The sequence below is a fragment of the Rhinatrema bivittatum genome, chromosome 9, assembly GCF_901001135.1.
Source record: "Rhinatrema bivittatum chromosome 9, aRhiBiv1.1, whole genome shotgun sequence".
In the NCBI taxonomy this organism is placed as follows: Eukaryota; Metazoa; Chordata; class Amphibia; order Gymnophiona; family Rhinatrematidae; genus Rhinatrema; species Rhinatrema bivittatum.
This window is the reverse complement of record NC_042623.1, coordinates 78,802,899-78,828,101: the sequence shown is the minus strand read 5'-3', so window position 1 is coordinate 78,828,101 and position 25,203 is coordinate 78,802,899. Positions and strand designations below refer to the sequence as shown.

The 25,203-nt window shown below is 45.7% G+C and overlaps 1 protein-coding gene across 4 annotated transcripts in view; it reads left to right on the top strand.

Annotated features, from left to right (window-relative positions):
* The window catches only part of TTLL8 (tubulin tyrosine ligase like 8), a 545,909-nt gene that overhangs the window by 457,168 nt on the left and 63,538 nt on the right, over positions 1 to 25,203 (top strand). The window lies entirely within an intron of this gene.

The window sequence follows — 25,203 nt, the reverse complement described above, 5'->3', positions numbered from 1 at the left end:
CCGGGGTAGGTGCACATTTGTGCACCTTGCGCGCGCCGAGCCCTGCGCACGCTGCCCGTTCCCTCCGAGGCCGATACGAAATCGGAGCGGCCTCGGAGGGAACTTTCCTTCTGCCTACCCCCACCTTCCTCTATCTAACTCACCCCCCCCCCCAAGCCCTATCTAAACCTCCCATAGTACCTTTATCACAAAAGTTACACCTGCTTCGCGTGTCGGTGGCCCGCTGGTGTGCCATCACCCGACCCAGGGGCTGGTCCGGAGGACTCGGCCACACCCCCCGGAACACCCCCGGGCCGGCACCACGCCCCCCGGAATGCCCTGAACGTTGTGCTGCCCCGAAGTGCCCCCCTAGCAAAGCCCCGGGACTTACGCATGTCCCGGGGTTTGTGCGCGCCGCCTAGCCTATGCAAAATAGGCTCGGCGCGCGCAGGTTTTTCTTTTAAGGGTTACGCGCGTAACTTATGCACATAACCCTTTTAAAATCCGCCCTATATTGTTCAATTTGAGTGCTTGAAAATCGAAGTGCCTTGGTTTGAAAAGAAAAAGTAGCCGCTGTATTTATAACGAAGGATTGTTTAGCGGAAATTATCACCAAACAGGAATAAAAATTGAAGGGCCTTGGTTTGAAAAGAAAAAGAAATAAGAGACTGCCACATTTATAACTAACGATTATTTAGCGGGAATTTATCATCAAACAGGAACAATATAAGAGTGATGGACTTTTAAAGCTAATGATACATCTACAACAAGCAATTGAGATATGAACTTTATTGAAACATAAGCAGCGTTATCGATGAATCATCTATGGAGTTTAATCACTTAGGTTAAATTAGACGGGTTAAGATACACAATATTCACAAAAAAATTTTTATTGAAAAGATTTTTTCACACTAATAGTTATCAACACAAAAAATTAATAAAAACAAATTACAGGTAGGAGGGAGGTTGGTTCATGATTACTACTAATAATTATACTGCATACAAGGCTATGGTGGCATGTTGCAGTTGACTTATGAAACCTTCCTCTCCCTACTTTAAATATTTTTGTGATACGGAGAAAAAAAAGGAAAAAAATATTTGTTGAAGAGGTGGGGAATATAGAGTTGGTGTAATTCTTACAGTTGTCCCCATCAGCAGCGGGGATTGATTATATATTTACAGAATATTAGGGCCATTATCACATAAGAAAAAAAAGGAATAATACACAATATCAAAGGAATATTATTTCAAATAGTCCTAATAAAAATACAGATCTCAATGGGAGGAGAGAAGAGAGAGACAAATAAAGAAAAAACTAAGAACTAATAAATGCTTTATAGTAAAAAATAAACTAGGTAATTGGAGATGAAGTAATAACCTGAGAAGACATGTTTTCTACAAATGCTTTAAACTGTTCAGGTTCAAAGCAAACATAACTATTATCCAGAATACTGAATAATGCACTTAGGGCAGAAAAGGTACTACCTCCGAACCCTAACACAGCCTTCCTCCGCACCTGTGTTTGCTTGCAGACATCTGTAGAAACCCAGACCTTATTTCCCATAAATGAAAACTCCCTGTTTGAAAAAAAAACAATCACAATATCAAATTATTTTCCTTTTTAATTGAAAAAGAAACCAGTAAAGAAGCATGATCATTTATAGTGTCAGTAGTCTGTTCCAGAACATTTGTCGTTTAAACATTTATAATTTCAAAATAATACACAAGATTAAACTTGTTACAGAAAAGACTTGAGACTCAAAATGCTTATAGAAACAGCATTACAAAATCAAGTAAACACAATACCAGAGTCTCAAGATTATGAGGGAAAGGAGGGGAAGCAAGATCAAAGGAGCAATTATAAAGAAAATATAAAACTTAAAGAAAAAAGCAGAAACTAGCCTATTGTAAATATCCAATCATTAAGTGACAAGATGAGCATCCAGATATGACCTCAACTGCACAGGATCAAAAAAAAAATTTAGAATTTAAATGAATGAGAATATATTTACAAGGAAATCTAAGAATGAACTTAGCACCAAAAGAAATAACTTCTTGGTGCATCAAAAGAAATGTTTTCATCCTATCTGAGTAGCTCATGTGATTTCTGGGAAAATCCAAACATGTTAGCCAAGAAAAAGAGATGTTCAGTGGCGAAAAAACAATTTCAAAATTAAATCCCGTTCCTTGGAAAAAACAAAAGAAACAAGCAATGTCACCCATTTAGAAACAGGCAAATCAGTAGAAGATTCTAAAAAGTCTGTTAGATCTCAGTGACTAGTCGTATTAATCATCACTTCCAGGAAAGAACTCGGGAGAATAAGACCACCTGGCACCCAGTAGTGTTGGCTCCCCATTTCTAGTCTCCTCCCAGCTAGGTGGCGTCTCCAGAACCCAAAGTTCCAGAAGAACCTATGCAGCTGTGTCAAGCTAAGCTCTCCCTGGCATCACAGTACTCTGAGAAATCGGGAAACTCCTATGCTTAGGGTTGATTGGGGAGGCAACTTTAGGTTGGAAAATCTCCTCCCCTTAACTACTGCTTCCCATCTACATCTCCACAGAACAATGTCAGCTTAATACAGGGGCCTTTCTGGATTCTGGAGCTGGAGGGAACCTCATTGATCAAGCCCTAGTTCATCAGCATCAGATCCCTACTACCATCCTGGAACACCCTGTGGCCATTTCCCCAGTATATGGAGTTCATCTCCCTGGCCACTTCATGGAGATCATATTGCCCTTCACCCTTTGGTCTAGCCTCCTCCACAAGGAGACTATCTCCTTTAATGTGATCCCTCAAGCTGTGAGTTTGGTTTTCTGGGTTTGCCCTGGCTGCAACAGCACCAGCCAGTTATCAAGTGGCAAGCTTTGGAATTGGCATGTTGGAAGACCATCTGTTCTGCCATCTGTCTCATACCTGTTCGGCCACCTGCCTGCTTGACTCTGGCTGTCACTATACCCGGACGCCCCCATACCCCCACAATATGTGGTCTTTGCTGATGTGTTCTGTAAACAGCAGGCCTCCACTCTGCCACTGCATCACTCTTACGATTGTGGCATAGACCTCCTTCCTGACAAAGTATCCCCACGGGGAAGGGTTTACCCATTATCAGTTTCTTCAATGGAGACAATGATTCAGTACATTAAGGAAAACCTGACAAGGGGCTTTATTCGGCCATCTTCTTCCGCTGCTGGCATGGGTTTTTTCTTTGTGGGTAGGAAGGATGGGACTCTCAAGTCCTGTATAGATTACAGGGGACTCAAAGCCATCACAAAAAGAACTGGTACCCACTACCTCTCATCTCCGAGCTTTTTGACCACCCGCAAAGGGCTACGGTCTTCACCAAGCTGAATCAATGGTTTGCATCAGGGAGGGAAACAAGTGGAAAACTGCATTGAAAACTCAAGATGGGCTTTATGAATACCTCATCATGCCATTTGGACTCTGCTATGCCCCAGCATTATTTTAAAATATGGTAATTTTCAGAGATCTCTTGCACTGTTATCTTGATGATATACTCATGTATTCTCAATCCTTGATTCTGCAACAAGAACATGTTAAGCAGGTGCTACAGTGACTACGAGACCATCATCCTTACTCAAAACTTGAGAAATGTCTCTTTGAACAAGTGCAGGTCTCCTTCCTGCAAAGCAGAGAGTGTTCCTGGACTGGTCCCAGCCGGTCAGCTTTCAGATACTACAGCATTTTCTAGGATTCATTAACTACTACTGCCAATTCATTCCTGGATATTCTACTCTCGCAATGCCACTCACCACCATGATCAGAAAAGGTGCAGATTCCTGGAATTGGTCTACCAAAGCCGTCTCATATAAGAACATAAGATATGCCATACTGGGTCAGACCAAGCCCAGTTTCCTGTTTCCAACAGTGGTCAATCCAAGTCACAAGTACCTGGCAAGTACCCAAACATTAGATTGATCACAAGCTACTATTGCTTATTAATTAATTACCATCATAGCAGTTTATAGATTTATCCTGTAGGAACTTATCCAAACCTTTTCTAAACCCAGTTCATTAACTGCTGTAATCACATCCTCTGGCAATGAATTCTTGAGCTGAACTATGCGCTGAGTGAAAAATAATTTTCTTTGATTTGTTTTAAATGAGCCACTTGCTAACTTCATGGAGTGCCCCATTTACATTAACTTGTTCAAGTTCTTTCATAATTTTGTAGATTTCTATCATATCCCCCCTCAGTCGTCTCTTCTCCAAACTGAACAGCCCTAACTTCTTTAGCCTTTCCTCTAGGGCAGCCATTCCATGCCCCTTATCATTTTGGTCACCCTTCTCTGCACTTTCTCCAGTGCAGCTATATCCTTTTTGAGATGCATACCAAACCCATCTAGCAAACTATAAAAAACGTATTCCTAATGCAAAGAAAGACTTCTACTCGAGCAAAATAAATAAATACCAGCATAACCCCAGAATGCTATTCACCATCATACAAAACCTCACCAAACCGCCAAATGAACTAAGAATACCTTCCAGCCCAAACAAAAGCAAAGAAGTTTTGGAATATTTCACCAATAAAATAAAAAAACTAATAAACAACTCCACCAACAGCACCAACACATACACCCAAATCCCAAAACTGTCTCTGAAAATAACAACTTGGCCTACCTTCGACCTCACCTCCTTGCTGGAAATAAAAAAAATAATTAAACAAATGAATCCAGCAAACCATCCCATCTATAGTATCCCCATACAAACAATTAAACTGATTGAAAACCCAATAACCAAAACAATAACAGACATAGTTAACCTCTCCCTCACTGCAGGGAAATACCCTGAATGCTTAAAATCAGAAATCATTAAATCTTTAATAAAAAAGAACAACCTAGACCCGGAGAACATTCAAAACTACCAACCTATATCCAACCTACCTTTCATTGCAAAAATCATAGAAAAAATCATACATTCCCAACTCTCTGACTAACTCGAAATGAACAACATACTTCACCATTCTCAATTTGGATTCAGGAAAAACTTAAGCGCGGAATCACTACTCCTTTCACTAACTGACACAGTACTTAGAGGTTTTGATAAAGGACAAAGTTACCTATTAATCCTCCTGGATCTGTCAGCTGCCTTTGATACAGTCAACCATTCCATCCTACTCGACAGACTATCAGAAATAGGAGTCATGGGTAATACACTACAATGGTTCACATCCTATCTATCACACAGAAATTTCCAAGTAACGTTCAACAACAACCTCTTGAATAAAGTAAACCTCAACACAGGAGTTCCACAAGGATCTGCCCTATCAGCAACACTCTTCAACATATACCTTCTCCCAATTTGTCACACACTAGAATGCCTGGGACTGACCCATTTCCTATATGCTGACGATATACAAATACTGGTTCCTATACAGAATACACTGGAAAAAACATACAAGAGAACAACCATCTATCTCACAGAAATCAATCAGCGTCTAACCAAACTAAAACTCATAATAAACATAGACAAAACCGAAATAATTATCCTAGACAAAAAAAACATCAACTCCCCCATGCAACCACTCAAAACGGAAAACCCAAAAACAGTAATCTCTCCTGTCACCCATGCTCGGAACCTAGGAATCACCATAGACAACGAACTATCATTCAAAACCCACATAACCAACAAGATTAAAGAAGGATATCACAAACTACTTACACTCAGACGGCTTAAACCCTTCCTCGCACAAGATGATTTCAGAACAGTCCTGCAACTACTCATCTTCTCCAACCTAGACTACTGTAATGCCCTACTACTTGGCCTACCACTCTCTACCATCCGTCTGCTCCAAATCCTACAGAACACAGCTGCCAGAATTCTAATAGGAACTAAAAAACATGAGCACATTACCCCAACCCTCATCTCACTACACTGGCTCCCAATAAAATACTGAATAGATTACAAAGTGCTAACAATCCTGCATAAAATAATCTTAGGACATCAAAACAACTGGCTAAGCAAATCCATCGAAATCCACGCTCCAAAACGGAACCTATGCTCAACGAATAAAGACCTCCTCAAATTCCCTCACGCCAGAACCACGCAGCTGAACACAACCCGTGAGAGAGCCATATCCATCGCCAGCCCCACACTATGGAACTCAATACCAATTGAAATAAGAACTCAACCAAACATTAAAACCTTCAAAAAAGAGCTGAAAACCTGGCTTTTCACCAGAGCCTACTCAAACTCACTCAACCACACTACCAAACACCCATGCAACCCAACACCAAGAAGAAATCTTCACCTCTTGATCAACAAAATAACGTCTACCACTCGAATCCCTAAGACACTGTGCAACCGACTTCATATCGTTTATCTAACAACTTCTTAAGTATACCTTGAACCTTGAAATCCAGTTGTTACTGACCAAACTGCATAACTCATCCAAGCTATATACCTTCCTTGCTATCATATGCATTAACCCCATTCTACGCATTATTAGAACATGTTGTATGTAATAACTAACACACAAATCCTGAACCTGCAATCCGATTTCAAGACTTTTTTTGCTGTGATGATATTTGTCTAACCTTTTTTCATGACTTACTGTAAACCGTTATGATGGTGAAACTGAATGACGGTATACAAAACACGTTAAATAAATAAAATAAAATAAACTGTACACAGTATTCAAGGTGCGGTCTCACCATGGAGCAATACAGAGGCATTATGACATCTTCTGTGTTAGGAACGTGGACCCTTGGGCCGGCTGAGACGACAGGTGTAATGCTGTGGAATCCCACAGTGGGCGTCGCAGCCGGGAGGTGGCGCTGCGGAGAGACTTCGAAAAGGGCTTCACCACTGGAAGCCTGAGGTCCCCCCAGGAGAAGCCCGTAGGGACCCCGGCCTCTTGGTCTTAGGTGGATCCTATGCGTCCAAGGATCAGAAGAGTAGCCTGCCAAGGTAATCCAAAGATGAGATGGCGCCCAGGAGGTCTGGAGAGACTTCACCCTTGGAAGCCCGCGGTTCCCCCGGGAGGAGCCGCTGGGGCTTAGGAGAAACCTCCGGGCGGGTGAAGAACAAGTACCTGCGGCAGTAGAGGGAGACGAAGCTGAAGTCCAGGAACAAGCCAAGGTCGGAGCCAGAAGTCAGATGTCGGATGCCAAAACCAGGGACAGAAGCTGAAGCCGGAGTCGAAGAATGAAGCAAAGTCAGGAGCCAGGAATCAGACATCAGGAACAAGCAGGAACCGGGAAGCAGGAAGCACAACTAGCTACTCCGAAGAGTGAACCTCGTTGCAAGGCAATGGCTGGCTGTGGCTGCCGAGTTTAAATAACCCGGCAGCGTCTGACATCAGCAGGGGGCTATCCTGTTTCCCGCGCTGGCCCCTTTAAATCAGAAGCCCCGGCGCGCAGCATGCCTAGGGGGCGGAGCCAGCTGCGGATCGGCGGCGGCGCTTCGTCACCGGGAGAAGGCCACAGTAGGCTGCGTTTCAGGCCTGGGTGGCCAAGGAGGAGCTCCCGTGGCTGGATCAGCCCGCATGGTGAGTAAAGGTCCCAGGGTATGGCCCAGGACCGCAACATTCTGTTTTCTTTTCCATCAATGCCTTTCAGGCTCTCAAGCAAGCCTTCTCTCAAGGACCTTGCCTATGACATGCAGATCCTAATTGCTCCTTCGTCCTGGAGGTAGATACCTCTACCTGTGGGATAGGGACTGTCCTCACTCAACACAGTGACCAAGGGAGCTTCTTGCCATGTTCCTTCTTTTCCAGAAAGTTCTCTCCGGCAGAGAGGAATTCTATGATTGGGGATCACAAATTTCTTGTGGTGAAATTGGTGCTGGAAGAATGGCAGCCTCTCCTAGAAGGGGGCCAAACAGACCACAATCTACACTGTCCACAAGAATTTGGAGTACTTTCAGCAAGCTCTACAACTTAATCCCAGATAAATTCTGTGGTCCCTCTTCTTCAAACAGTTCAATTTTGAGCTCTGCTACCATCCAGCAACCAGGAATCTGAGAGTGGATGCTCTCTCCCGCTCTTTCCATATAGAAGACACACCAGAAACTCCTCAACACATTATCGAACCTGCAAAAGTCATTGTTGCTGCTGTGATACCAGTTCCTCATGGGAAGACGGTAATACCCAAGCGTCTTCAGAAAAGAGTGTTAAAATGGGCTCACGAATCTCACCTCACAGGGCATTCCAGAGTGGCCCGTAACCTTGAACTCTTCCAGTGTCACTACTGGTGGCCTCAGGTCAAGACAGATGTGAAGGCCTACATGGAATCTTGCCTTGTCTGTGTACAGCATAAAGCTACTCATGGCTGACTCTGGGGGCTATCACAGTCATTGGCAGGCACCAAGGAACCCTGGATCCACCTGTCCACTGATTTTATCATAGACCTCCCTCTCTCACTTGTCTCCTACATGATATGGGTCATGGTGGATATATTCTCCAAGATGGCACATTTCATTCCTTTCCCAGGCTTGCCTTCTGCTCCTGAGTTAGCCTGCCTCTTCATCCAGCATATCTTCAAGTTACATGGACTATCATTGCATAACCTGTCTGATAGAAGCATCCAGTTCACAGCCTGGTATGGAAGGCTCTCTGTAAAAATTTGGTATTACCCTGGACTCTACCACCACCTACCATCCACAGATGACTGGGCCATTCTTCCACCATGGGCCTAGTTTTCACACAACAATCACATTAGTTGTGCCAACAGCTCTCTCCCGTTCCATATTGCTTACGGCAGGCACTTACTGGTTCCTCTGCTGTTTCTTCTCTTGGTGACTTGCCTGGCAGCCCATCTCACAGCTCAAGAACTCCAGGATCTGTGGTTACAAACGAATTACTTGATCTCTAAGGCAGTAGCCCCGGCAAAGAAATATGCCAATTAGACGCATAGACCTACTCTGCAACTCCAAACCAGAGATTTAGTGTGGCTGAGCACACAAAACCTGTGCCTCCAAAGTGCGAGCTGTGGCACTCACCCCAATGCAGCTGGATGCCCTGGATCCTCCTCTGCACTGAATACTGCCAACCTTCCTGAATATGGTCGGATACCACCAGAATCGCCAGCACATCCCCTTAGGCATATGCACATGCACTCTTCATGCCTTTAAAGGGCCCATGGCAGGAATCGGGCCATGGTGCCCCTTGCTGATGTCAGTATGATAGCCCTATAAAAGAGCCCTTCTGACACCTCTACCTCGCCTCAGCAGTGGGTCGCCTGCATCGTGTATATTGTGTGAGTTGCTGTTTCTTCCTGCATTCTTGATCCAGCCTCATCTCTCCAGCCCAGCCTGCCTCATCTTATCCATCACTTGCCTTCCTTCCTTCCCTTCCATGTCAGTCCTTCTCCTTGTCTCCTCCACCTTCTCTCAGACTGACTTCTGGATCTAAGCCTAACCTGGACTTTTTCCATTCTTGCCTGCTACCCACCACTGATTCTTGCCTGGAAATTAACCCTTCTAGTTTGCCATCTGCTTCTGACCCTAGCCTGATACTGCACCTAAGCCATTTCCTTAGAGACTCTTGTCTAAGACCTGACGGCCTCCGGAACCCAAGTGCTCAAGCCATGGAGAAAAGGGGTTGGGTATAGGTGAAGCTCCCGATCCATCTCTTCCCAGAGTAGCTCCACCAGCTTGTCTGTGAGGACCTATGGGACTTTTCCTGTAGGGTGAGCCAACCTTACCACAGCACAAGGGTTCATGAATCGTACATCGAGTTCCCTCCTTGCGGTTGGCACCCAGATTTACTGGACTGTTTCCAGTCTTGTGATGGATGGTACCAGTGACCTATCAGATCAAGCTCCTGACCACGCTAAGGATACGCAATGTATTCCACGTCTCTTTGCTGAAGCCCTTGGGCCTCTCTTGGCCTTCTTGACAGGTTCCCAAACCTGCAAAGATAATTACAGAAGAAGACACACATTATGAGGAACAGAAGATCTTGTTCTCTCATAGATAATGCAATAAGCTGGAGTACCTTATTGCTTGGAAAAATTACAGCACAGAAGTAAACTCCTGGGGACCAGCAGCCAAGCTGCAAGCTCCCTTATTAGTAAGAGACTATCATTGTTGCTTTTCCCAGAAGCCCAAGCTCAGAACCTTGAGGAGGGGCTCAAGAAGGGGGGCACTGTTACATTTGGTGGTTTGTGGGATGCCACCTCAAGCCACCGCATTCATTTCAGTGCCACCAGCCATTTAGGCCTCTATCATTTGGTGAGGACCACTGACCTCCATCCATGCAGAAGGACACCACCACAACCACTGTTTTCAGTGCTCTCTCTTAGGTGTGTGCGCACCCTACATCAGCAGAATAGGCTACAGTGCACTCTGATGATGACACTATTTCAAGCCCTTTATAAAGGGCTCTCTGAGACTTCCACTTTGAATATAACATAAGACTTTCCATACTGGGTCAGACCAAAGGTCCATCAAGTCCAGTATCCTGTTTCCAATAGTGGCCAAGCCAGGTCACAAGTCCCTGGCAGGATCCCAAGGGGTAGACAGATTCCAAACTGCTTATCCCAAGAATAAGAGGTGGATTTCTGCAAATCTACCTTTAATAATGGTTAATGGACTTTTACATAGAAACATAGAAGTGACGGCAGAAGAAGACCAAACGGCCCATTCAGTCTGCCCAGCAAGCTTTCGCACCTATTTGTTTTCATAATCTGTTACTCTGACCGCTGAGGTCAGGGCCCTTATTGGTAACTTTTTGGTTCCAATTCCCTTCCACCCTCACCATCGATGCAGACAGCAGTGCTGGAACTGCATCTAAGTGAAGTATCTAGCTAATTGGTTTGGGGTAGTAACCGCCGTAATAAGCAAGCTACTCCCGTTTGTTTACCCTGCATGTGCAATTCAGCCATTGTTGGTTGTCTGAATAAAAATCCTCTTTACTTAATTCCCTCTGTTGCTGAAGCAGTGAGCTGCGCTGGATACTTATTCCAAGTCAAGTATCATGCTTAATTGATTCGGGGTAGTAGCCACCGTAACAAGCAAGCTACACCCATGCTTATTTGTTTCCTTCCTTCACAGTTTTGGTCTTCACCACTTCCTCCGGAAGGGCATTCCAGGCATCCACCACCCTCTCCGTGAAGAAATACTTCCTGACATTAGTTCTGAGTCTTCCTCCCTGGAGTTTTAAATCGTGACCCCTGGTTCTGCTGATTTTTTTTTTTTGCAACGGAAAAGGTTTGTCGTCTTTGGATCATTAAAACCTTTCAAGTATCTGAAAGTTTGAATCATATCACCCCTGCTCCTCCTTTCCTCCAGGGTGTACATATTTAGATTCTTCAATCTCTCCTCATAAGTCATTCTATGAAGACCTTCCACCTTTTTGGTCGCCCTTCTCTGGACCGCCTCCATCCTGTCTCTGTCCCTTCGGAGATACGGGCTCCAGAACTGAACACAATACTCCAGGTGAGGCCTCACAAGGACCTGTACAAGGGGATAATCACTTCTCTTTTCTTACTCAATATTCCTCTCTCTATGCAGCCCAGCATTCTTCTGACTTTAGCTATCGCCTTGTCACATTGTTTCGCCGACTTCAGATCATTAGAGACTATCACCCCAAGGTCTCTCTCCTGCTCCGTACATATCAGCCCTACTCCCCCCATCGAATACAGTTCTTTCGGATTTCCACACCCCATGTGCATGACTCTGCACTTCTTGGCATTGAATCTCAGCTGCCATATCTTCGACCATTCTTCCAGCTTCCTTAAATCCCGTCTCATTCTCTCCACTCCTTCCGGCGTGTCCACTCTGTTGCAGATCTTAGTGTCATCCGCAAAAAGACAAACCTTACTTTCTATCCCGTCCACAATGTCGCTCACAAAGATATTGAACAGGACCTGTCCCAACACCGATCCCTGTGGCACTCCGCTCAACACTGCTCTCTCTTCAGAGTAAGTTCCTTTTATCATCACACATTGTTTTCTGTCCGTCAACCAGTTTGCAATCCAGGTCACCACCTCGGCACTCACTCCTAAGCTTCTTATTTTATTCACCAGTCTCCTGTGCGGCACCGTATCAAAAGCCTTGCTGAAATCCAAGTAGATGACATCGAGTGCTCTTCCTTGATCCAATTCCTTGGTTACCCAGTCAAAAAAGTCAATCAGATTTGTCTGACAGGATCTTCCCCTGGTGAATCCATGCTGCCTCTGGTCCAGCAATTCTTGCAACTGTAGATAGTTCACTATTCTTTCTTTCAACAGTGATTCCATTACTTTTCCCACCACCGAGGTGAGGCTGACCGGTCTGTAGTTACCAGCCTCTTCTCTGTTCCCACTCTTGTGAAGCGGGACCACCACCGCTCTTCTCCAATCACTCGGCACCACTCCCGTTTCTAAGGATCTATTGAACAGGTCACACAGCGGACCCGCCAGCACATCTCTAAGCTCCCTCAGTATCCTGGGGTGAACCTCATCAGGCCCCATGGCTTTGTCCACTTTCAGTTTCCCCAGCTCTTCCCATACATTCTCTACTGTAAATGAAGTTGCATCTACTCCATTCCCCTCCAGTTTCTTGTTAACTAGTGACGGTCCTTCTCCAGGGTCCTCTTTAGTGAACACCGAACTGAAGTATTTGTTTAATATTTCTGCCATTTCTTCGTCTCTCTCCACACATTGATTCTTTTCATCTTTCAATTTCATTATACCACTTTGGACTTTTCTCCTTTCACTGATGTATCTGAAAAATGTTTTGTCACCTCTCTTTACCTCTTTGGCAATCCTTTCTTCTGCTTGACTTTTTGCCATCTTGATTACTTTCTTCGTCTCCCTCAGTACTACCAGATATTCTTCCTTGTGCTCCTCCCTTTGGGATCTTTTATATTTCTTGAACGCTGTTCTTTTAGCCTTTATTTTGTCAGCCACCTCTTTTGAGAACCAGATAGGTTTCATTTTTCTTTTGCTTTTCTTTACTTTTCTAACATATAGATTAGTTGCCTTGGTAACTGCTCCTTTTAGATTGGTCCACTGTTGAGCCACATCTCTCGTTCTCCCAGCCTTTTAGTTCTTCCTCCAGGTACTTCCCCATTTCATCAAAGTCCATGTTTTTGAACTGCAAAACTTTCTTTTCTGTATCCTTTTTGTGATATTAAACCATACCATTTGATGATCACTGCTGCTGAGGTGGGCGCCCACCTGGACATCAGAGACATTATCTCCATTAGTGAGCACTAAGTCGAGTATAGCTCCTTCTCTCGTGGGTTCCATTACCATTTGTTTGAACAAAGCTACTTGCAGGGCATCCACTATTTCTCTACTATTATTAGATTCTGCAGATGGGATTCTCCAGTCTACATCCGGCATATTAAAGTCTCCAACGATCACCACTTCTCCCTTCTTTCCTATCTTTTGGATGTCTTCAATCAGATCTCTGTCCAGTTCTTCCTTTTGGTTTGGAGACCTGTAAACCACTCCAATAAAAATGGATGCCCCATCTTTTTTTAGGTCCATAGTGCTTCTTCATTGCCCCATCTTCCTTGCAGCTCAGATGCTTGGATATTGTTTCTGACATAAAGAGCCACTCCTCCCCCTTTCCTATCCTCTCTGTCCTTCCTTAACAAGTTATAGCCTTTTCCTCCAGGAACTTGTCTAAACCTTTTTCAAATGCAGCTCCACTAATAGCTTTCACCACATCCTCTGGCAATAGATTCCAGAGCTCAATTATGCGTTGAGAAAAAAAAAATATTTTCTCTTATTAGTTTTAAATGTATTACCCAGTAACTTCATTGTGGGTCCCCTGGTTTTTTACTTTTCAAAAGAGTAGACAACTGATTAATGTTTAATTGTTCCATTCCACTCATTATTTTATAGATATTTATCATATCTCCCCTCAGCCGTCTCTTCTCCAACCTGAAGAGTCCTAACCTCTTTAGCCTTTCTTCATAGGGGAATTGTTCCACTCCTTTAGCATCTTGGTTGCCCTTCTCTGTACCTTTTCTAAATCTGCTATATCTTTCTTGAGATGTGTGGTGACCAGAACTGAAAAAAATACTCAAGATGAGGACACACCACGGAGTGATACAGAGGCATTATGATATTCTCTGTTTTATTCTCCATTTCTTTCCTAATAATCCCTAGCATTCTATTTGCTTTCTTGGCTGCTGCTGCACATTGAGTAGAAGATTTCAACATATTTTTAACAATGACACCTAGATCCTTTACCTGAGTGGTTAACTCCCTTCAATGCATGGTTTATTCATAACATAATATGTAACATGTTCTCCTCACCTTGTACCTTAGACCTTCTGCCCCCTGTTGGTGGGAGGAGAGGGGGCAAAGCAGCAACAGTGCCTAGGGGCACCAAAATCCTAAATCCGTCACTAGGTATAACCTAAAGGGCAGGAACCCTTTGCAGCAGTCCCCTGTTTTCATCAAGTCACTCTGGAGCCAAATAATTTCTCTATACGGCAGTCTCTATCTACTGACACTTCTTTTGCAATGCCTGTATCATGGCTTGTTCCTAGAACTCACATAAGAACATGCCATACTGGGTCAGACCAAGGGTCCATCAAGCCCAGCATCCTGTTTCCAACAATGGCCAATTCAGGCCATAAGAACCTGTCAAGTACCCAAAATGATTCTGCCATTGCAGCAGTTCCTGGACCTCTTGCTGTAGTATAGCCTTGACATGACCCTAGTGCTACAGTTATAGGAGAAAATGTCCCTTGCTCCAAAATTCAGAGCCAGTTCTTGCTTGAAGCCTAGATGCAGTCTTAGCCAGGAATTGCATTTGTAACTCTCTGTCTAAGCAACATTCCATGCCAGTGTGTCCATGAGGTGCTGCTTGAAACCTGAGAACCAAGTCTGGTTAATCTTTTTCAAAGAAAGTACTAACCACTAAAGGTGTAGATGGTTTACCCCGTCCCAAAAAAAAAAAAACAAAAAACAACCCTTGGTGCTCTGAATCTCCTTGATTTAATGCAACATTAAGAGTTCCCAGTGCCTCTAACACAGAAACAGTCAATAGCTACACTACAGCAAGAGGTCCAGGATAAACCTATCCAGCTAACTTGGCTAGGATATTCAGTGGTATGGTTGCACTGCTGAATATATCCAGCTATCTAACAGAGGTCCAGGATAAACATATTCGGCTAACTTGGCCATGATATTCAGTGCTATGGCTGCATTGCTGAATATATCCAGCTATCTAACAGTTGGCCAGATAAGTTTAGGCTAACTTTACACCTTCTCAATAGCAGGTCTAACTTATCCAGCTAACTAATTCGGATAAGGCTGAATATTGGCACTTATCTGGGCTAAGTTAGGTGGATAAGTAGCTCTACCCAGGAATGCCCCTTCCCGCCCAACTTAGTTGGCTATTTAACCAGATAGACAATTATCCAGCTTAGTGGTGGTTGCTGATTGCTGATTGAAACAACACTACTTAGCCAGATATGTCCAAACTTATCCGGCTAACTGTCGCTGGATATTGGCCTCCAGGCTGCTAGCCACAGGATAAGAAACAGATTTCTTGTCATTCAATGCAGAGTTTATTCATAATATACCAGGTAACAGGTTCGATTCACCTTCATTAACTTCAACATAATCATATAATAGGAGGTTCATAGTACTCACAATCAATCCAGTCCGAGTCAGAATATTCCAGTTAGTTTCCACATATATTACAAAGCAGGATTATGGATCTTAAACATAGAAATGATGGCAGAAGAAGACCAAACGGCCCATCCAGTCTGCCCAGCAAGCTTTCGCACTTTTTTTTTCTCACATACTTTTTTTTTTTTTCAATTCTTTATTTATGAATTTAAGTTTACAACACAAACCATTCATATTTAGTATTCAATTTACATTGAATTCTTAGGAATCAGGAACACATGGTAAGTTCACTCTCAAATTAACATAACATTTATCCAACATAAAATCAAATTACTCTGTCTCATGATTCCATGTTACTAAACAAGATAGGGGAGCCTGTAGAGCAAATCATCAACATAATATTATTTCTATTTCAAAAATAGACAGACAATACAGATTATTCATTTAATACATTCCCAACATTTGGATCAGGAGTTTCTGCCCCCCCTCGCTGGTTTCTATGGTCTTCCAAAAATCTTTCCAAATCAATTGGATCAAAATATATATATTTTGTACCATCTACATACATAATGCACTTACTGGGGAATCTTATAAATATACGAATACCATATGTTCTGGCAACATTAGCTAAACTAATAAACTTTTTTCTCTTAAGTTGGGTTTCTTTCGCCACGTCTGGGTAAACCCATATCTTCTGACCCAGATAAAGAGAGGTTCTGTTTTGCATAAATAATTTTAACACTTTATCCCTTTCCAAAGAATGGGCAAATTTAACCATTAATGTCCCTCTTTTCTCAATCTGGGCAGTGTATGAGGTTTCTAATAATTCTACGTTCAAAGTTATCTCTTGTGGAGGCAATTCTATATTTATATTTGGATTTCTCTCATTCAAAAAATAAGCATTCATAATTAGGGGAAGATTATCAGATGTAATTGACAAAATTTCTCTAAAATGATTCTTAAGTTGTTCCTTTGGGGAAGTCATTCTGCATTTAGGAAAATTAACGAATCTTAAATTACAATATCGAACTACATTTTCCAAATTTTCCATTTTTTTTGTTAAAATATTTTCTCCCTTTATTATCGATGTTTGAACTTCTTTTATTATATTTAATTCTTCTTTTACCTTCACTAGAGATACTTCGTTACTTGTCACCAAAGGATTTATATTTAACAACGTGGACTGCATATCTTTTATATTAGTGTTTAAATTCACTATATTATTCTGCAACGATACTATCGCTGACCACAGCATCTCTAAGGAAACATGCTTAGGACCCCCAGTTTTGGCATTAGAAGTAGAGGGTTCATCTAATACATTTGAAAGATCTTGTTCAAAAGCCACCCCAGTGAGGGGGACTGACTTACTTCCTCCAGATACCAGAACTTGACCACCGATATTTTCATTCTTTCGCATCACCATTTGAGTTGGAGGATCTCGTCCTTCCTTTTCTTCCGGCCTTGCTATCCCCTCACCATTATCCTCCTCAAACGGGTTAAACCCATTAGACGCTGTCCATACTATGGATGAACCTAGGACTCTGGTGGTTGCAATGGACATTGGTGGTGCGGGTGTGGTTGGAACCCCAGGACTTAGACTAACCTCTCCTGACAATAGGGATACATGCTCCATATCCTCTGTTGTAATGGGACTCTCTGGGGTCTTATTGTCTGTAATTGAGTAGAGACCTGCTAATGTTGTTTGAACCAGGCTGGGTCTGGCTGGGGTTGAAGCATCCTGCCGTACCTTGCCTTTTCTTTTTATATGCGGCATGATTCATTTACATTTATTTATTTATTTAGCATTTTTATATACCGACTTTCCAGTAACAAAATTACTGATCAATTCGGTTCACATTCTAAACAATAACATTGACAAGTAAATGTCTTACAATGAACAGGTTGAAATAACTTGGATTAAGATATATGGGGTTAATAACATAATTACAAGCTACGGTGCCTAATGTAGGCTAGATAGAAGTTGATAGGTATAAGGTTGGGTTTTAATATTAGACTGCAAAAGTTCATGTGATTTCGAGAGATGATCTAAATAGTTCTTTAGATGGTTACCATGGAAAGTATCATTGGCAGGGATAATCCGCAGTTTGATGTTATGGGAAAGCTTTGTTGAATAACCAAGTCTTGAGTCTTTTTTTAAAAGTCGTGGAGCATTGTACTGATCTGAGTTCTGACGGGAGAGTGTTCCAGAGTTTAGGACCAGCTGTGGAGAAAGCTCTTTTACTTAAATTATAATAACAAACTTGAAGTCTCTACTCACTCTTCTGTCGAATTCAACATATTTCAGGTTTTGGAGAAGAGGGGAAGATTTCCAGTCCAGAGCCAAGAATCCGTGGCAGCCTTTCCAGCCTTTGCTGGCCTAAGCCGGACCAAGCCGCGTGCCCCTTACGGAGCGCGTGGCTGCGCGCCGTCTGCCACTTCCTTTATAGTAGCAGACGCCCTGCACTGACGTCACTCGTCGGCCTCGTTGTGAGTCCGTTCAGGCCGCTTCACTCTAACCCAGGTGAAGCGAATCCCTTAGTTGTTCCGGGACTTCCACAGATGTTAAAGGGGTCTCAAAGTGTGGCGACAGGGCCTGGATGCCCCTCTCTCCTCGACCACCGGCTCCCAGGTAACACGCCGTCTGCCACTTCCTTTATAGTAGCAGATGCCCTGCACTGACGTCACTCGTTGGCCTCGTTGTGAGTCCGTTCAGGCCGCTTCACTCTAACCCAGGTGAAGCGAATCCCTTAGTTGTTCCGGGACTTCCACAGATGTTAAAGGGGTCTCAAAGTGTGGCGACAGGGCCTGGATGCCCCTCTCTCCTCGACCACCGGCTCCCAGGTAACACGCCGTCTGCCACTTCCTTTATAGTAGCAGATGCCCTGCACTGACGTCACTCGTTGGCCTCGTTGTGAGTCCGTTCAGGCCGCTTCACTCTAACCCAGGTGAAGCGAATCCCTTAGTTGTTCCAGGACTTCCACAGATGTTAAAGGGGTCTCAAAGTGTGGCGACAGGGCCTGGATGTCCCTCTCTCCTCGACCACCGGCTCCCGTTCTCTCACATACTTATGTTTCTCTTGGCTCTTAGTAACTTTTATTATTCTATTTCCCTTCCACTCCCACCATTAATGTAGAGAGCAGTGTTGGAACTGCATCTAAGTGTAATAGCTTAATTAGTTAGGGGTATTAACCATCGCAATAAGCAAGCTACACCCATGCTTATCTGTTTATCCAGACTATGTAATTCAGTCCTTGTTGATTGTTGCCTGAATATAGATCCACCTTTATTCATTCCCCCCTGCCGTTGAAGCAGAGAGCCATCTTCCTCTGGCAATGAATTTTAGAGCTTAATTATATGTTCCCTTGGCTAAAACAATTTTGGTTTTGTCCTATTAAACTATGCCTTAGCAACAGATCTTCTACACAGTCCGTGTAGTGTGTTGCTGCTTCTTCTTTCCTGGTTCTTGTTTGTTCAGCCCTTGCCTTACCTCTCCAGCCCAGCCTTGCCTCATCTTCTTGTCTCCCCTCAAACTGACTTCTAGATCTGACCTTTGCCATTTTTGTTTGCCTCCTGCCTAAGACATTTGCCAGGACACTGCTCATTCTTGTTTTCCACCTGCCTCTGACCCTAGCCTGGCTATGGATCAGTGCTTACTTCACTGCCAAAGAGACTCTTGCCTATGACCTGCCAGACCCCAGACCCCAGACCCCAAAAGCTCAACCCAAGGGGAAAGAGGGTAGAATAGGTGAAGCTCCTAGTCAGTCTCTTTCCTACGTTGCTCCAGCTGACGGTGAGGGCCTACGGGGTCTCTCCTGTAGGCTGAACCAATCTCACCACAGCAGCAAGGGCCCACAAATCTTACAATTCACCATGCCTTAAGTAATAATTCCTAACATTCTATTTGCTTTTTTGACCACTGTAGCACACTGAGCTGACAATTTAAATATATTGCCCACTAGGACGCCCAGATCTTTTTCCTAGGTGGTAATTCCTAATATGGAACCTAACAACGTGTAATTACAACATGGATTACTTTGCACTTGTCCACATTAAGCTGATAATATTACTTTGCACTTGTCCACATTAAGCTGATAATATTACGCTTATGGTTGCGTTTATAAAACAATCAATTACTCATAGAAGACAACACTGTTGTGTTATGTGATGCAGTACGACCTGGCCCGGGGCAGAAACAGCTGAGACACAGCCGAGCAGAAGCTAGTGGTACCAAACTTAGCCACCGGAGGGCGCTGAGGAAGGTAGCAAAGACTACACTTCCCAGGTTCCCCGAACCAACACCTGACCCCTGGCTGGAGCCTGAGCAGGAACAGGTGGAGGAAATTGGGACTGATCCCTATGACTCAGCAGAATCTATGGAGGCTGAGGAAGAGGGCGTGCCTCCGTGGTGGACCTGGCCACAAAAGCCCGGCTCCTCAGAGTCTCTGGAGGAGGAGATGGAGGTAAGCTGGGGAGAGGAAAGCTCCAGCTGTTCCTCTATGGAGGTGGAATAACCAGGAGGTTGGGGGATGGTAAATCCTGTATTGCTGTATGGATGTATGAGACAGGCGGGAAGGGAATTGTGTTTTTAAATACTGTGTACCCTGGGGCTTGTAAGGACAACCCCGCATTAATATAAGGCTGCAGCCGCTGAGCTACAGCACCACATTAAACTCCTTATTGATTAAGATCCTTTTTCTGTGTACTGCTTGGGAGTGCCAGGACTGGGCCTGGCACTCTGACTAGAGGCTGTGAGGAGTCCATAGCAGCGCTATGCTTGAGCTGTGCAAGGGGACAAGACGTGTCATAGGAGCGAAGCCAGAGGCCTGAAGCCCAGCAAAGCCCCACAGCATGCTGAGCGGAGGGACCTGATCGTGACAAATGGTGGCAGCAGTGGGATCCTTGAAACTCGCTGACTGGAGGGCAGACCCAGCGGTCAACTACCTGTGCTTCTACTGACCTAGTGAAGGTAAAGGTGAAGGAGGGCGTCGGGGCAGGATTGCTCACTGAAGCCGGGGAGAAAACAGAAAAAAAAAAAAAAAAAAGTCTTGCCACTTTAGTTTCTGGTAAGCGTCCAGAGCTAAGGGGTGGGACCCGAGGAGAAGTACGACTCTGCGAGAGCCGAAGGGGGCTGGTGTTGTACGGCCACACTTGGTGTTTTTTCGTGTTGTTTCCAGGCATGGCGTCCGAGGAAGTGCTAAAATGGATGGCAACCCAGATGCAGCAGCAGCAAGAGGCCATGCAGCACATGATTCAGCGCATGATGGATCACCAGCAGCAGCAACAGCTCCCGTTGATCCAGATGTTGGAGGAGCAGCGCAAGGTCACCCAGCTCTGGGCCGCCCAGCAGGCTACTGGAACAGCAGGTACCCCACACCCGATGACTGGGACTGGCGGAGTAGGCCGGATGGACCTCATGCACGGTATCCACCTAGAGAAGATGGGTCCAGGGGATGACCCTGAGGCCTTCCTGGTCACGTTTGAATGGGTGGCTAGTGTGGCTGGTTGGCCCAGAGAACAATGGTCTGCCCGGTTGGCCCCTTGTTTAACAGGCGAGGCCCAAGCCGCCTATAGGGCTTTGGCCCCGGAGCAGGTCATGAACTATGCCTTGCTGAAGACAGCCATCTTGGACCGACTGGGTATAACCCAGGATTGGTATCGGCGCCAATTCAGGGAAACCTGGTTACAGCCGAAAGACAGACCTCGGGCCCTGGCCCAGCATTTGAAGGACCTCGCATATAGATGGCTAGAACCCGAAGGGAAAACGGTGACTAAGCTCATGGAGCTGATAGTGCTAGAACAGTATATAGGAGCACTACCACTTCCAATGAGGAGCTGGGTGATTCGCCAAGGAGCAAGTGGGCTCGAGAGGGCGATAGTGAATACAGAGAGATACTTGGAGGCAGAAGCAGCTATGGGAGGTAGCGCATCCTCCAACAAAGAGAAAGGGTCTAAAGGACCAGGTCTGAGCAAGGCAGGTAGTCAAGGGGTTGCAAGGAATCAGAGAGGTCCCTTACAGGTGCTCGGTGGAAGGGGTGGACCGCAGGAAGAGACAGGCCCAGGACGGGAGGCGGGGGTAAGGCCGGCCCCAGGGCGATGTTTCCATTGTGGGGGAGCTGGGCACTTCAAAAGGGAGTGTCCACGCTTAGCTACCGCATATGCCCACCCACCGGAGCGAAGGGAGGAAGCAGTATCCAGAGACCCGAATCCCTACTTTCAGCAGGTTCGGGTTAATGGTCAGCCAGTGCAGGCCTTAATAGACACTGGCACTAATCAGGCGCTGCTCTCTAAGAAACTGGCTGTGGCTTTGGGACTCAAGATGCACCAAGCCCAAAAAGGGGAGGTGGTGATACGATGTGTACATGGTACGGCAGTTAGGTACCCGGTACATGAGGTACTGGTACGTTGGAGAACCCATGAGGACATCGTAGAGATAGCCATAGTGGAAGGATTGCCGGTGCCCCTCATTTTGGGGAGAGAGTGGAGGCACCTCGCGGAGGTGTTGGCGGGCAGGCAAACTTTGATAACCACAAGAGCCCAAGCCCAGACACAAGAGGTATGTGAGCATGAACCCCCTCTAGGAGAGATTTTTCCCTTTGAGGAGGGGGAGGTGGTGGAAACTCCCGGGGTTAGTCGTAAGCCCCGAGCGGAGAGAAAGAGGGAGAAGAGGAGACAGACTGGCCCAGAGGAAGGTGAGGACGAGGGGTCCACTAAAGAAATGATAGGCACCCTGCTAGCCCAGTTCCCAGAGTTTAGAGAGGAGCAGGTTAAGGACCCAGCCTTGAAGGTGGCCTGGGAAAAGGCTAAAGTATCTATACAACAGCTCGCTAATAAAGAGGCTATGATATACCCCTACTTTATGGTCCAGAAGGGATTACTGTACAGGGTAGAGGAAGGACTGCAGGGACAGGGACCGCATAAACAACTGTTAGTGCCCCTACGGTTTCAACCCGAAGTTATGTCACTGGCGCATGACCATCCCCTGGCCGGACACTTGGGCCTGCATAGCACCTTAGCCCGTGTCAAGCCGCGATTCTTCTGGCCAGGTATTTACAGCACAGTTAAGAAGTTTTGCAGCTCGTGCCCCAACTGTCAGTTGGTCGCCCCAAGGGCCCCCCCCTAAGGCACCCCTGGTACCCGTGCCGGTAGTACATGAACCAATGGATCGGGTAGCGGTAGACATCATTGGACCGATAGAAAAAAGTAAACGCGGTCATCAGTATATTCTCGTGGTATTAGACTACACGACCAGATTTCCATGGGCCGTCCCTTTGAGGTCTACTGGGGCAAGGGTGGTAGCCCCGGAGTTGATAAGGATATTTTGCCAGTTCGGCTTTCCACGTGAACTACTGACAGACAGGGGTACCAATTTTATGTCCCGGGAATTAGCAGGCCTATGGGCCCGGTTCGGTATTAAACATATACGAACTTCAGCGTACCACCCCCAGACTGATGGGTTAGCGGAGCGCTATAATCAAACCCTGAAGTCCATGATGCGCAGTTGTCTAGAAAAAGATGCTAGTAATTGGGATCGCCTCATCCCATTCTTGTTGTTTGCCTCCAGGGAGGTGCCCCAAGCTTCCACAGGGTTCTCACCTTTTGAACTTATTTTTGGGAGACAACCCCGGGGTCTGCTCGATGTCATACACGAGCAGTGGACAGGGGCTGAGGCGGAACCTCAGGACATCATAAGTTACATTGGGGGTATTAGGCAGCATGCTGAGACTGCCCTGGGTTTGGCCAAGGAAAATCTCGAGCAGGCTCAAGAAAGGCAGAAGACCTACTACGACCGCGGGGCTAGGGACCGGGAATTTCAAGAGGGAGATCAGGTCTTAATATTGGTGCCTACGTCCCCTAACAAACTTTTGGCCAAGTGGAAGGGCCCAGGGACAATTTTAAGGCGCCTGGGGCCCCTAAATTATCAAGTCAAGGTAGGACTTAAGCGACCCCAGGTGTATCACGTCAATTTGCTGAAACCTTGGGTAGAGAGGCAAAGTATGTCCGCGGATACGATATCCGAGGAAGAGGTGGATTTAGGTCCACAAGTAAGGGAACTTAGTAAAAAAGTCGAGGTCCCGATAGGAGAGGAGCTAACTCCCAGGCAAAGAGCCCAAATACAGGAGATAGTTGAACAGGCCAAAGACGTGTTCTCCCCGTTGCCAGGACGAACCACGCTAATCACGCATGAGATAACAACACCGCCAGGACAGGTGGTTAGGAGGAGGCCCTATCGCCTCCCTGAAGCCATGCAGGATGAGGTTAGAAGGCAGGTTGAGGAGATGTTGCAACTGGGGGTCATCGAAGAGTCCAGTAGCGCCTGGTGTAGCCCCATTGTCCTGGTGCCTAAGCCAGATGGAACTTTACGTTTCTGTGTAGATTTCCGGTTGGTTAACGCGATATCCACTTTTGATGCCTACCCCATGCCACGAGTTGACGAACTAGTAGAGAGGCTGGGACGGGCTCAGTATTTAACCACCCTGGACCTGACCAAGGGATATTGGCAGATTCCCTTGGCCAAGTCCTCGCGAGAGAAAACAGCGTTTGCTACCCCAGCAGGGCTGTTTCAGTTTGTGCGTATGCCGTTTGGACTGCAAGGAGCTGCGGCTTCTTGTCAGCGCCTCCTAAACCTGGTGTTACGCCCCCATATAGCATATACAGCGGCCTATATGGACGACGTCATTATATACTCCACTGAGTGGGAATCACATCTAAAAAGGGTTAGAGCGGTACTGCAGTCGCTTAGGGATGCGGGGTTGACGGCCAACCCGGCTAAATGTAGGATTGCCCAACGAGAGGTTAAATACCTAGGACATCTGGTGGGGCGAGGGGTGGTGAAACCCTTGCTGGATAAGGTGGAGTGCATTCGGGATTACCCGCTGCCCGAGACCCAGAAGCAGCTCCGAGCCTTTTTAGGGCTCATTGGATATTACAGACGGTTCATACCACACTTTGCAGATCCGGTCACCCCTTTAAATGACATGTTAAGGAAGGGGACCCCAAACAAGTTGCGGTGGGGCCCACTGGAGGTAGAGAGGGTGGAGAGACTTAAACGGGCCTTGTGCCGAGATCCCGTGTTGAAGGCGGTTGACTTCACGTTACCATTTCTGTTACAGACGGATGCCTCAGGGTGTGGGTTGGGGGCAGTTCTCTCCCAAGTGGACAAAGGGGAGGAACACCCGGTCTTGTACCTTAGCAGGAGACTTCACCCCCATGAGGAAAAATATGCCACTATTGAGAAAGAATGTCTAGCCGTTAAGTGGGCTATTGAAACACTAAAATATTACCTGGCGGGACGCCCCTTTGTGTTAGTGACGGACCATGCACCCTTAAAATGGTTGCACGTCATGAAAGAGTCCAATGCCCGATTAACCAGGTGGTATCTTACCCTCCAAACCTATCGCTTTGAGGTTAGACACAGAGCTGGTAGGGATCATGTTAATGCTGATTTCCTTTCCCGGTTGGGGGAGAAGACTGGAACTCGGGTGAGGAGTTCCAGGGTTTTTAAAAGGGGGGGGGGGGGGGGGTGTGTGATGCAGTACGACCTGGCCCGGGGCAGAAACAGCTGAGACACAGCCGAGCAGAAGCTAGTGGTACCAAACTTAGCCACCGGAGGGCGCTGAGGAAGGTAGCAAAGACTACACTTCCCAGGTTCCCCGAACCAACACCTGACCCCTGGCTGGAGCCTGA